Raw genomic sequence first — 12,551 nt, forward strand, 5'->3', positions numbered from 1 at the left:
GGGAGGGGTCATTGACGGCTTTTAAGTTAGAGTGAAACAATGAGACCTGGGTTTATATGATGGTATTAGTGTCCAACACCATGTGGAAGGGCAGCCTGGAAGCCTGTCTGAGGGCTAGTCCTTAACCTCAGTGAGATTGTGGACAGCCCACCCAGTCTTTGGTGAGGCCGGTGAAATAGATCCATAAGCAGGGTCACATTTGAATCTGGGACTGTGTGTACTGTCTGCTCTGTCCTCCCCTTTCCTCACACCTGTACAGTTTTCACTTGTCTATCAAGTGTTATATCATCTTACAGCTCTCTCTCTCTCTCTCTCTCTCTCTCTCTCTCTCTCTCATTCTGTCTCTCCACCCCCCATTGGTAAACCTAGGGCTTTGCACATGCTAAGCAACAGCTCTACCATTCAGCTATAATTCCAGCCCTACAGCCCGATGGTAGAATCCTGGAAGGTCCTAGGACAGCTAGCCTGGCATACAAAGCAGCAAACAATAAAGAGATCCTGTCTCAAACATGGTGGATGGTGAGGACAAACACCCAAGGATGTCCTCTGACCTCCAAACGAGTGCTATGTCACACATATGTCTGCACTCTCCCATATACACATGCATACACACATATCACACATCATGTATGTACACATGATATACACACATATGAACACAAGTCTCCCACCATTCCATCATTCCATCATTCCAGGTCCCCAAAGCATTCCCTTTCCAGTTGACCAACTCCTCACGGGAACTCAGCCCCCATTTCTTGCTGTAATCCAGGAGTACATGAACCTTTTGGCCTATCTCATCCCTGGTCTGCTGGGGCTGCTGAGCCAGCCTTCATCTGATATACATCCATATATTCACCTACAAAAAATGGACATTTGTGTTAATTTAATGAAAGTTTTATGGGAAGCCCAGCACTACTGTGGGCCACACTTTCCCCTAAGTCTCATCTAAATGTCTCCATGTTTTCCCCAGTTTTTTTTTCCTCCCAGAGGCATCATATGTTACCTTCCTCCTCCTCTTCTTCCTCCTCCTCTTCCTTCTCCTTTTCTTCCTCCTCTTCTTCCTCCTCCTGTTCTTCCTGCTTCTCCTCTTTCTCTTCTCTCTGATTCCAGTCTCCTACTTTACTATGTCCCCTCAGCAAAACAAAAACCTGTATGTTCAATCAAGCCCTGACATCCCCAGTTCCTGGTCACACAGCAGCATCTCCCCCCGAGGACTGGGCATGCAAGACCTTTACTGCCTCACTCTCATCTTTCCCCACACATTGCCTCCCAGGCGGGGACCATCTTCGTCCTTTGCAGCCCTGCTGCCTGTACATTTGCATCTGTTGTAAGGTGACACAACAGGTTCTTGGTGAGTATTGATTGACACTATATTCTTCTTCCCAGACCTGGCCATGGTTTTCAGACAGAGGTCTCCAGGGTCTCTCTCCTTCTGGCCTATCAGAAGAAAAACAGATGTGAGATGAGGATCTGTGGAATGTCATCTGCATTGTATTCCTAGGTCAGATGTCGATTGAAAAAAAAAAAAACAAAAACAACAAACCCTTCTCTACTGCTGCTGGGAACAGAGGCTTCAAGGCAGCTAGCTGCTGAACTTGAGAAAGACTGCCTCCTGCCTTGCTTTACTCCAGGATGACCACACACTGGGTGTACCTGGGGATTTCTGCATTTCGTCCATGGGAAGAGGACAGGAAAGGCTTTGGTTTGCTCCTGCAGTAAACTGGGGGTTTGAAAGGGGTTGGGCCTGGCCTGTGTCCTCCACAGATGCTTCTGTCATGGGAAAACCATATCCCAGCCTCCACCCCTGAATGACCCCAGTACTAACTTGACCTGGCCAGTGGACTGCTTCACCATGCTCACCATGCTGTAGAACTGTGGCAGCTGCGCCCCCCTGCCCCAAGGGTCTTTGCTTTAGAAATGCTGGTCTAGGCACTTTGTTAGCTGATGTGAATTCTTTATTAACACACACATCCTACCCCTAAGAAGGCCTGTTCTGGGAGCAGACTGTGACAACCACAGGCAGACACAGCCCTTCCTCAGCGCCTCTCATTAGCACTTCCTCCTGAGGTGTGATGCAAGCTGTTGGCTGCAAGGCAGAGAGGCTCTGCTTGAAGTGGCATGGCTGTCACAGACTCCCTCCCCACCAAGGGAATCTGGGAAACAGGATTCCACAGCAGCAGCCTCCCTTGCCCTGCATGGATGCCTGCCCCATCAAGTGCCAAGTCTCTCAGCAGGTGGAGGAAGAGAGTAGCTTTAGCCCTGATCCTAGGATGCCTGGAGAGCAGCAGGTGGAGATGGCACAGATATGGATGCCTTGACCATGTGGCAGGCTCCAGAGAAAGCAGGAAGCCCAGACCAACGTCACTGAAAGTACTCTAGGGCTTCTGCTCTGACCCCGGGGTCAGAGGGGCCTCAGAAATGGACCACTAGACTTATTCTAGGCCCAAACACAGCCCCACTCCCGCTTCTGGAGTGCAGTTGTGGTCCCTTACGGGACTTCCAGGGGACACTGATCTTTGTCCCTTTCCCATAACCCCCCCACCCCAGTATGCTCTATATTCCTTCCGATTCAGATCCCGCCTCTGAAATCACACCTGCCACTGACTGCACAGGAGAAGGAGCTCAGTCTCATCTTACCATCAGCCTGCTCCCAGGCTCTGTTATAAAGGAAGAGGAACCCTTGCTTTCCAGAGCAAGCTCACAGCTCTCCTGGTGGGCTTGTCCTACAGGACAGCACTCCTTTTACTGGTTGGTGGGTTACTCTACTTCTGTCCAAAGACACAACAGAAAGGGTGCCCTGCCCGCCACCCCCAAGTCAGTGAGATACAGTCCTGCAGACCCTTGGCATCATCCTCAGCCATCTCCTGGGAATAATACACTTGAGCTCTTTCTTTCATTGATGGGTGATGAGTCCATGGAGGGTGATGCTGTATTCATCCTGGTTGCTACCAAATCAACACAAATTCAAGTCCTGGAGATTACAGGTTTAGAAGTCCAGGAGAACCTGAGAGCCAATTGCCTACTTGGATCTTAAGCCCAGATGGAGTAAGGAAGTAATCCAGGCAGGGTCATAATCAGCTAATAAGGCCTCTGCGACTGCAAAGAAATCATTTGGAAAGGCTGAAGTTGTCATTTACAAAAACAGAAACAAAACAAAGAAGCAACTCATCTTGTAGGAGTGAGAGTCTTGCTGCCAGCAGGTCAGATATGACAGCAGGTCCTTGACCACAGCTAGAAGTCTTGTTTCTTCATTCTCAGGGTGTCCTGAGCTCAGGACTTAGTCACAGACACAGCCAGGGCTCACAGAACAGTGGTACCTATGGACAACTGCACAAGGTTATGTAACTGGAGGGGGGCAGGGAAAGATTGGGCTCCTGTGCTAGTGTACAGGGCACTAGGAGCGCCCAAGGGAACAGAGTGGGTAAGTGGACCCAGCACACAGCACTTGGCCCAGGGCTGGCTCAGCGCAAGTACAGATGAATGTCTGAAATATAGAAAAGAAGAATGCAAGGGAGAGCAGGAAGGAGGGAGGGACGGGAAGAAAAGAAATTCAGATGGGATGGGAGGGAAGGGAAGGAGGGGAGGAAAAGAGTGGAAGCAAGATAGGTTGGGGCTTAATTGGTGAACAGAGAATAACGAAGGGTGTTTGAAAATTCTTGTCTGAGTCTTTGGAATTTGAGTCCTGGCTTTTCATTCAGTGAAATTCACATCAGCAGACTTCTTATTCCTGCATTCTGAAAATACTTATTAGGTTGTCACCAAGCCACTTACCAGGCACTCCAGCCTTCAAGGAACCTTCTGATATAGATGGTCAGCATACAAGTGGGAGGAGTTGGACTCGTGTGTGTGTGCACTAGACAAATAGCCACTGCATGATTTTAGGTTGATCTGAGACAAACTAAAGAATTATGCCTGGAGCAGACTTTTCTGACTTTTGCTCAGGCAGGGCCCTCCTGTCTCTAGTGTCAGAGGAAGAAAAGGAGGCAGCCAAGTAGCGGTAGGGAGAGGATGGGGGCAGAGCACTGGGGGAGGATGCTTTCAGCAGGATGGGGAGCTGCAAGTGTGTCCCTTTTGTCTTGATCTATAACAGAATGCCATAGATAAGATCATTTTTAAGCATGAGAAATTCATTGTTCGCAGTCTGGAGGCTAGAAAGTTCAATCAAGGTCCCATAGATGTGGTGTGTGGTGAGGGCCTGTTCATCATAGGTGATGTCTTCTATGGGTCTCCACATGGTAGAGGGAATGAGCTCCCTCTCTCTCTCTTTTATGAGGGTACTAATTGCATTCATGAGGGCGGTGTCCTAATGATAACCTAACTACCTCCCAAAAGTTCTACTGTGTGTGTGTGTGTGTGTGTGCATGTGTTGCTGAACCCCAGGTCTATTGCTCCGTCAAAGGGTAAGACATGTTCCCAGGAATTCTGTTTTGGGGTGCAAGTGTGGTTGTGTATGTATGGGGATGAGGGAGTGGCAGAAGAATGTGTCAGGCCTTAGGTATATCACTCTGAAGACAAAAGCGTGAATAGAGAATACGTCCTGACTCCAGTCCCACCCATTGGAGGGAGCCCACACGTGGATCTTAGAGCTTGGGGTCTTCGCTATGGTAGTTTGTATTCTCCAGCAGCACCAGGCAGACCTTTATATGAGGAAATCAGTATATCAGAGGTCAGAGCACTTGGTGGGAGATCATTGGAGTAGGTTTTTGATGCATGGTTACCAGACATTTGCTGATTCACCTTAAGTAACTCACCTTCTCTCTACCTTAACTTTCCTATTAATAAAGTGGGAGAGAAATGTCTATTTTCACTGGGGTGTTTTGGCAGTGAAGTGAGACAAAATAGAAAGCTCTCTAAAAAAGTCAGAGTCCATGTGTTCAATGCTAATTTTGATACTGAACCTTAACTTGGTAAAATTATTTTTATTATAGTATTATACAAGAAATAAGAAAAACTTATGGAAGTTTAGAAAGTTTTAAATTTTTGAAGTTTAAAATTTGACAATTCTACAGTTACCATTTTCTTTCTTTCCTTGCTTAATCAAAAATGACATCCTCAATAATTATGACTACTATGTCTACCACTTTACAACTGGATTTTTCACATAAAGGGATCATGGATCCCTAGGTCTATGTAATAGTCACTTTCAGTGCTTGCAAACTATTGCAGCAAATCTGTCTTACGATTTAGCTAATCCAGTAGTAATTAACATTTGAACTAATTTGAAGGTTTCATTATAGTAAATAATGTTGTAATTAGCACATGGTTTTGTGTAGACTCAATTTGTATTAGTGTTTTGTTTAATTCAAACATATAAAAAGAAAATTTAAATAATTAGCAATTGTGCTGCTGAGAGATACCATAGTAAAAATGTAGAGATGTGCTGGGGGTCTTGTTATTGTTTTAAGAAGGAGACACATAATCAGACTGGCTCTCTGTGTAGTCAAGTCTGCCGTTGAACTCTTGATGCTCCTGCCTCTATCTCCCAAGCGCATGGCCCACCACACCCGGCTCCATTTTTTTCTCTTATTGTATTGTGTGTAAGGGCATCTATGTGTTTACATGAATGGCATACATGTCATTGGCCTGATGGTGCATATGCAGAGTTATAGTGTGATTTTTTTTTAACTCACTACTATTGTGATAGGTAGTTAAGGGCATGTGGGTTTAGGAGACTGGACTCTACATTCAAATGAACCTTGTTCAAATCTAGCTTCTGCCATTTTACCCTTTAGATATGCTCTATGAATTGATTTTCACACGGTATTAAGCTAGTTTACCTTAGGCAGTTATAGTACCTTACTCTTCAAGGTGTAAGAATCATTCCATTGAAAGCATTTATCAGAACTGGCAAATAGTAAGCGCTGAATGAATACCAGGTATTGTCATTGTGTTTCATGTTGTGAAACATTCTTGGAAATCATTACTTTTAATGACTTCCTAGTATTGTGTTGTTTTTATACTTTAATTTATCCAATCTCATCATATGTTTTATTTATTTTTAATCCTACTGCAGTAACTTTTGGGTGCCTAAATCTTTGCCTCAGTTTGGATTATTTCCAGAGACAAACGACCTAGATTTGTACTTAATGGGTTAAAGAGTATGTCTATTTGTAAGAGACTGGTAAAGTATATGCCAAATTGCTTCAGCAGGAGAGACTGCAAAGATCAGGGCTTTCAAACTGCAGCAGCAAGAGCTGCAGTCTGGAACTTTTTCTGTCCCTCCCACCTTCTTTCTGAAGTTGTACCAATGGAAGCCATACACTTCAGATTCCTATACTTTTGAGACGGTTCCTTGAAACCGCTATGAAAGGGGCCAGTGCAGGAAAGAGGGAAGAGGAGGAGGCAGAGCAGGTTTCAATGCCAGAAACGCCCTGACTGTCTTAGTAATTGTATCACGCTTGACAGATGCAGCAGCAGTCACGTGGCATGAGCATGACCTCATAGTTCCCTGGCTCCTCCAGGCTCCAGAGCCAGACCCAGCAGCTGCGGGAGGAGGCGTTCTGCATCACCCCAAGTTGGCAAGTTACTTAAAGGAGACTCAAGGGCTTGGGAAATCTTCTTGGTCCTCTGGGCACAGAGGAGAGAGACGCCAGGACTTTTCTGATGGCCTGGAAGTGATATTTGACTGCTTCATTAGCAAGTATGCTATGTGCAGCTGGGTGCCCAGCTGACTGCAGGCCAGCCTCTGTGCCAGGCGCTTTGCCCATTTCCTCTCGCTGCACTCTAATTATTCACATCTTACTGCCCAGGAAATAGGCTTGGAAACAGACAGAATGAGAAAACACGGGTTCCAGCCAGAAACTGTGGACCAGCCCAAAGGACCAGTGGAAAGCTGTGGGTGCCAGGCTGTGGCCAAGGCAGCTTTAGACCCTGCCTTTGAGGCTTGGGCTTTCTGGGGTACAGAAAGTTGACTGGTGGAACTCCCTGGAAGACAGAAAGAGGTGAGGCAGGATGGAACATAGCAGAACAGAACTCACCTAGGACCTGACAGCATCAGTAGGGCAGAAACTCTAAAATAAGAAAACAGGGACTGGAGAGATGGCTTAGCAGTTAAGAACACTGGTTGTTCTTGCAGAAGACCTGGGTTCGAATCCCAGCACCCACAGGGCAGCTAACAACTGTCCGTAACTCCAATTCCAGGGGATCTGACAGCCTCTTCTGTCCTCCACCGGCATTGCAGGACATGGGCGCACTTACCTACACACAGGCAATACACGCATACACATAAAATAAAAATAACAAATAAAATAATTTAAAGAATCATAAAATAAGAAAACAGAGACCAAAGGATAATATTCATAAAATAAAGAAGCAGTTCCTTTTCCCCCACCCAGCACCAGTGAAAGTTACCCCTACTTCCCTTGTGTGTGTCTGTACCTCAGCAAAGAGCCAGGGAACATTCACAGCCCTGGATTTGTATGCCCTGCAACCACCTTCCCATTGCATTCAAGTACCAGTTCCATCACACACACACACACACACACACACACACACACACACACACACACACCCTGCCCTAACATTTTTCTTAAAGACTTCTAAAAATCTATGAACCCGCTTGCACATTTTTAGGTCCAAGCATTCAAATATTTTTCATGAGTTTAAATAGTTCCATAGAATATATTTCTTGGTATATTGCAAACATTGACATTTTAAAATAAAACTGTTACACTACTCTAAAAGATGTTTCTAAATGCAATACCACAGTGATTGGCTACCCACCACCATCCCTTTTAAAAATACATGAACACATTGGAACCCTTTCATCTTTTTATTCTTCTTGCACTTGCATTTCTACTCTACTTCCCATTTTAACTATATTTTTATGAATGAAAGTCTAATGTATCCATCATACTTCATTCCAATAAAGCTACTGATGTATACCTGTTATGTATACATATACGATGAATTTATTTTCAAGGTTTCTTATGACTCTAGACTCTTTTTTGCCATTTTTACTATTTTGAAAATTTATTTTTTGATAATTTCATACATATATGTAATGTGTTTTGATCATGTCCATCCCATTCCCTCTCATCCCACGCCCACTAAACCTCTTCTTCCCAACAAGTTCACCTCCTACTTGTGGTGTGTGTGTGTGTGTGTGTGTGTGTGTGTGCATGCGTGTGTGAACTGAGTTTAAGTAGGGCTTCTTGCACGAGCATGGGTTCAGTGCTATTTACTGGAGCATAGACAGCTAACCAGTGCCTACACCATGGAAGAAAATGACTCTTCTCCCAACCATAGATTCTTATTAACATTTGATCAGCATCTTGGTTAGTTTTTATTGTCAACTTGACATAACCTAGAGTCACCTGGGAAGAGGGAACCTCAGTTGAAGAATGTCCTCTATCAGATTCACCTGTGGTCATGTTGTAAGAGATTGTCATGACTGATGATTGATGTGGAAGTTCCCAGTTCACTGTGGGTGGTACCATGCCTAGGCAGGTGGGTCTGGGCTGTTTAAGAAAGCTAGTGAGCCAGCAAGCAGCATAGTTCCTGCCTCCAGGTTCCTGCCTTGAGTTCCTGTCCTGACTTCCCTTCATGATGAATTGTGACCTAGAAGTATAAGCCATATAAATGCTTTCCTCCCCAAGTTGCTTTTGCTGGGTGTTTTATTACACCAACAGAAAAGAAGACCAGAACAGTCTGATTTTGTATCATAACAACTAGCACACAATTAACACAAATGTTATTACAAACTCATAGATAAGGAAACAAAAACATGGAATGTAATTAAAACTCATGTTTAAGTAGATGAAGCTTTCTCCACCCCAATTAGTTTACATATCCATGGATGGATATTGCTTTTGTTAAAAGGAGTTGCGTCAGAATTAGTTGCATTACTGTGATTTATTATTATTGTTGTTGATACAAGAGCTGAGCTCAGAGACATTTTTCAAGTAAGGGCAAAGAAATTCAAGGACTTTTGTGATGGTAACATTTAATTTTCTAAACTCTCTGAGTTACATACCAAAGATGATAAAAAATCTGCCAGCTGACCACTAGAATTGAAAGCTACTGGAGTTGCCCAGTCATGCTGAGTCACTTCTTTTCTCAACATGCACACCAGGATTTATAATGTCCCTTTGTTTTTTTTTTGCCAGCTGTTTTTTAAAAAAATTTATTTATTATTTTATGTGTATGAGTGTATTGCCTACATGTAGGTAAGTGCATCCATGTCGTGCAATGCCTGTGAGGGCAGAAGAGGCCGTTGGATCCCCTGGAACTGGAGTTACAGTCAGTTGTTAGCGTGCCAGCTGTTTTTCCCCAAGTCAATGTATCAGGCTGAAATTTAGAATGAGTAAGAGTTGTGCCTTTCAGCTTACAGAATGAGGAAAAACTCTTTACCAGCTATACACCTGACAGAGGTTAGTATCCAGAACATACAAAGAACTCACAAAACTAAACATAAAAACCCAAATAATTAAAAATTTGGGCAAGGAACTAAACACAGAGTTCTCAAAGGATGAAACACAAATGACTGAGTTTTTTTTTTTCTAATGTTTAACATCTTTAGCTATCAGGAAAATGCAAATTAAAACTACTATGAGATTTCATCTTACCCCAGTCAGAATAGCTAAGATACAAAAAACAAATAATGACAAATGATGGCAAAGATGTGGGGTGAAGGGGAACTCTTATTCACTGCTGGTGGGAGAGCAAATGGGTGCAGCCACTCTGGAAATCAAAATGAAGCTTCCTCAAAAAGCCAAAAATAGATTTACCACATGATCCAGCCATACCACTCTGAGACACATACCCAAAGGACTCTGTCCCACTGCAGAGATATCTGTTCATCCATATTCATTGCTGCTCTATTCACAACAGCCGGGAAATAGAAACAACCTAGATGTCCATCAACTTATGAGTGGAGAATGAAAGTACGGTACATTTACACAATGGATCATTATTCAGCTGTTAGGCAAAACAAAATTACACCGGGCATAGTGGCACACACCTTAAATCCCAGCATTCAGGAGGCAGAGGCAGGTTGATCTCTGTGAGACTGAGGTCAGTCTGGTCTACATAAGTTCCAGGTGGGCTGGGAATAAGGGAGATCCTGTCAAAGAAAACAAACCAAACCAGAAAACAAACAAAAAAAGGAAAAGCAAAACTATGAAGTTCGCTGGTAAACAGATGGGACTGGAAACAATCATCCTGAGTGAGCTAACCCATCCAGAAAGACAGACTTCACATGTTCTCTCTCATAAGCACTAGCTTTGAATCCTCAGATACGTGCGCTTCAATTGGAAAATCCATAGAGGTCAGGAAACTAGTGAGGGAGTATGGGGAGGATTGATGGAGGGGAGCTAGAATGCAGTGATATAAAGGGGAAAAGAGGAATACTGCAATATGAAGGGTTAAATAGGGTGGTGAATGAGAGGGCAGGGCAGAAGAGGGAGTACGGGGAGGGATGACTAACAGTAAAGGCCCTTTGAAAATGTCATATGAAACCTACTACTACAGAAGCTTCTTAAAACATACACATACACAATATAACAAGAATTTAAATGGCCTTATCCTACCTGAGGGAGACAGTGCCTCTACCAGACAACACAAGCTAGCAAATAAAAAGCCTAGTGCCAGGAATGGGCTCCCTCTTTTGGAGTTGCTGACCAGGGGATCTCATAGACCCTCAAACAATACTAGCCATGACCATTGTTCTTTGTCACCAGCCAGAACCTGATGGTCAGGCCCTATTGCTGAAGACATTACATACATGAGACATAGAAAAACATGGAGAAATTAAGCAGGCACCAACCTCAAAGTTCATCTCCATTGGCTAGCTTTCACAGTGATAGAAGTTGTTATGTGTGCCAACTGGTAAGATATGCCCACTGGTGCAATGGCACAAATGGAAGTAATCAACCATTTTCTGCTTGGATTTAAGGCCCCCTTAACAAGATGAAGTCCATAACTGGCACTGTTATCAAAGCCAAGAACCTGTGACTAGACAGGTCACAGGCCATAGGGGAGAACCTACTACTATTATTTTGCTAGAAGGACATAGTATTAAACCAACTCCTAATGTCTTATTGTTATACCATAGATTAGTGCATCTCTGTCCTCTCATTACAGAAACTTCTTAACAGAAGATGTTGATTAGCACAGAGATCCACAACTGATCAGCATTCAGAAACTAAGACTGTAGAGTGCTCAGTTCTAAATGGGACATCGATATCACACCCTCTCCTCCCATGGCTCAGGGATTATTGCAGAAGAGGGATCATTACAAAAGAAAGATTGTAAGAGTCAGAGGTGATGGATGAATACAAAGAAATCATGTTGTCTGGACCCAAAGCAGTTGCACACATGAACCCACAGTGTTTGTGACAGCATGCATAAGACCTATGCAAGTCTAAGCCAGGCAAAACCCCAGCATGGATGGGGGAGGTGGGCAAGAAGCTAGCGGAGGAGCTATTAGCAATTGATAGCTGCTGGGATAGGGAGAGTCATTTTTCTTTAAGGATATGACAGTGGATAGGTTGACCAGGCACCAGGGGATGGACCCATACCCAAGATCATTTGGAGAACACAATTAGGCCTTTAAAGAAAATAGTAGAGGACAGGGAGTTGCAGGGGGGCGGGATAAGATGGGGGTGGAGATGGAGGAAAGGGTCTGAATATGATCAAAATACATTGTATGAGATTCTCAAAGAATCCCTAAAATATTTTTCAAAAAGAGTTCTACTTTTCAGGGAATATGGAAAGGGGAACCACAGAAAGGAGACAGGAAGAACCTGCAGTTGTCGACATACCTGGGCCCAGACAGGTCGCCTGAACCAGGGGGCTCTTGTGGGAGTTAAGGACTTCTCAGCTCTTAAAATGATCCAGAGCTGTGGGTGGGTCCCTGTCTCTCCGCGGCTACTGGATGCTGGCGACTCTGCGGGTCGCTGCGCTTCCAGGCGAGTTCCGTTCCAAGCTACCGGGCACTCCCTCTATGTTTCGCGATCCGTCGGCCACTGGATCATGAGGGGAGGTGCAAGACCAGCGAAAGCAAGATCTTCGCGAGTGGTTGTTTACAAAGGGACAGCCCCCTCCGGGGAGACTGAATCGTAGGTAGTAAGACACAGGATACAGCTCAATCAGACTCAGTGGTACAGCTCCTTTATTCAGTGATTCAGCTCAGCTCCAGATCTTAGTGATTCAGCTCCGATTTATTAGGGGGAAACCAGGATATTTATAGTGTGGAGGCAGTAGCAAAAGCCTTAGTTGATAGATGCTTTGTAGGATGCCCCATTTACATGTGGTGGTGGGCTTCTGCCAGGCTGTCAGACAGTGCCTGATTATCACACAGGAAAACCTGGCAGTTTCATGCCAGAGGACATGTATCTGTGACGGGCACTTCAAAAGGTGAGTCAGGAAGAGAGCAGGAAGGCACCCCGCTGAGAAAGGGAGTCCTTCCATTAGTGCCGAGCCAGCATGCAGCTATCCGGACATGGAAAGACTACAACCCAAAACAGCAGGGGTCCCCAACATCTCCCCCTGTTTGATTTAAAAATGGAGAAGTGCCATCACCAGCCCTAAGGGCCAACTCATCTGTCTCG

Source organism: Nannospalax galili, unplaced genomic scaffold (genome assembly GCF_000622305.1).
Source record: "Nannospalax galili isolate Female #2095 unplaced genomic scaffold, S.galili_v1.0 scaffold286, whole genome shotgun sequence".
Lineage (NCBI taxonomy): Eukaryota > Metazoa > Chordata > Mammalia > Rodentia > Spalacidae > Nannospalax > Nannospalax galili.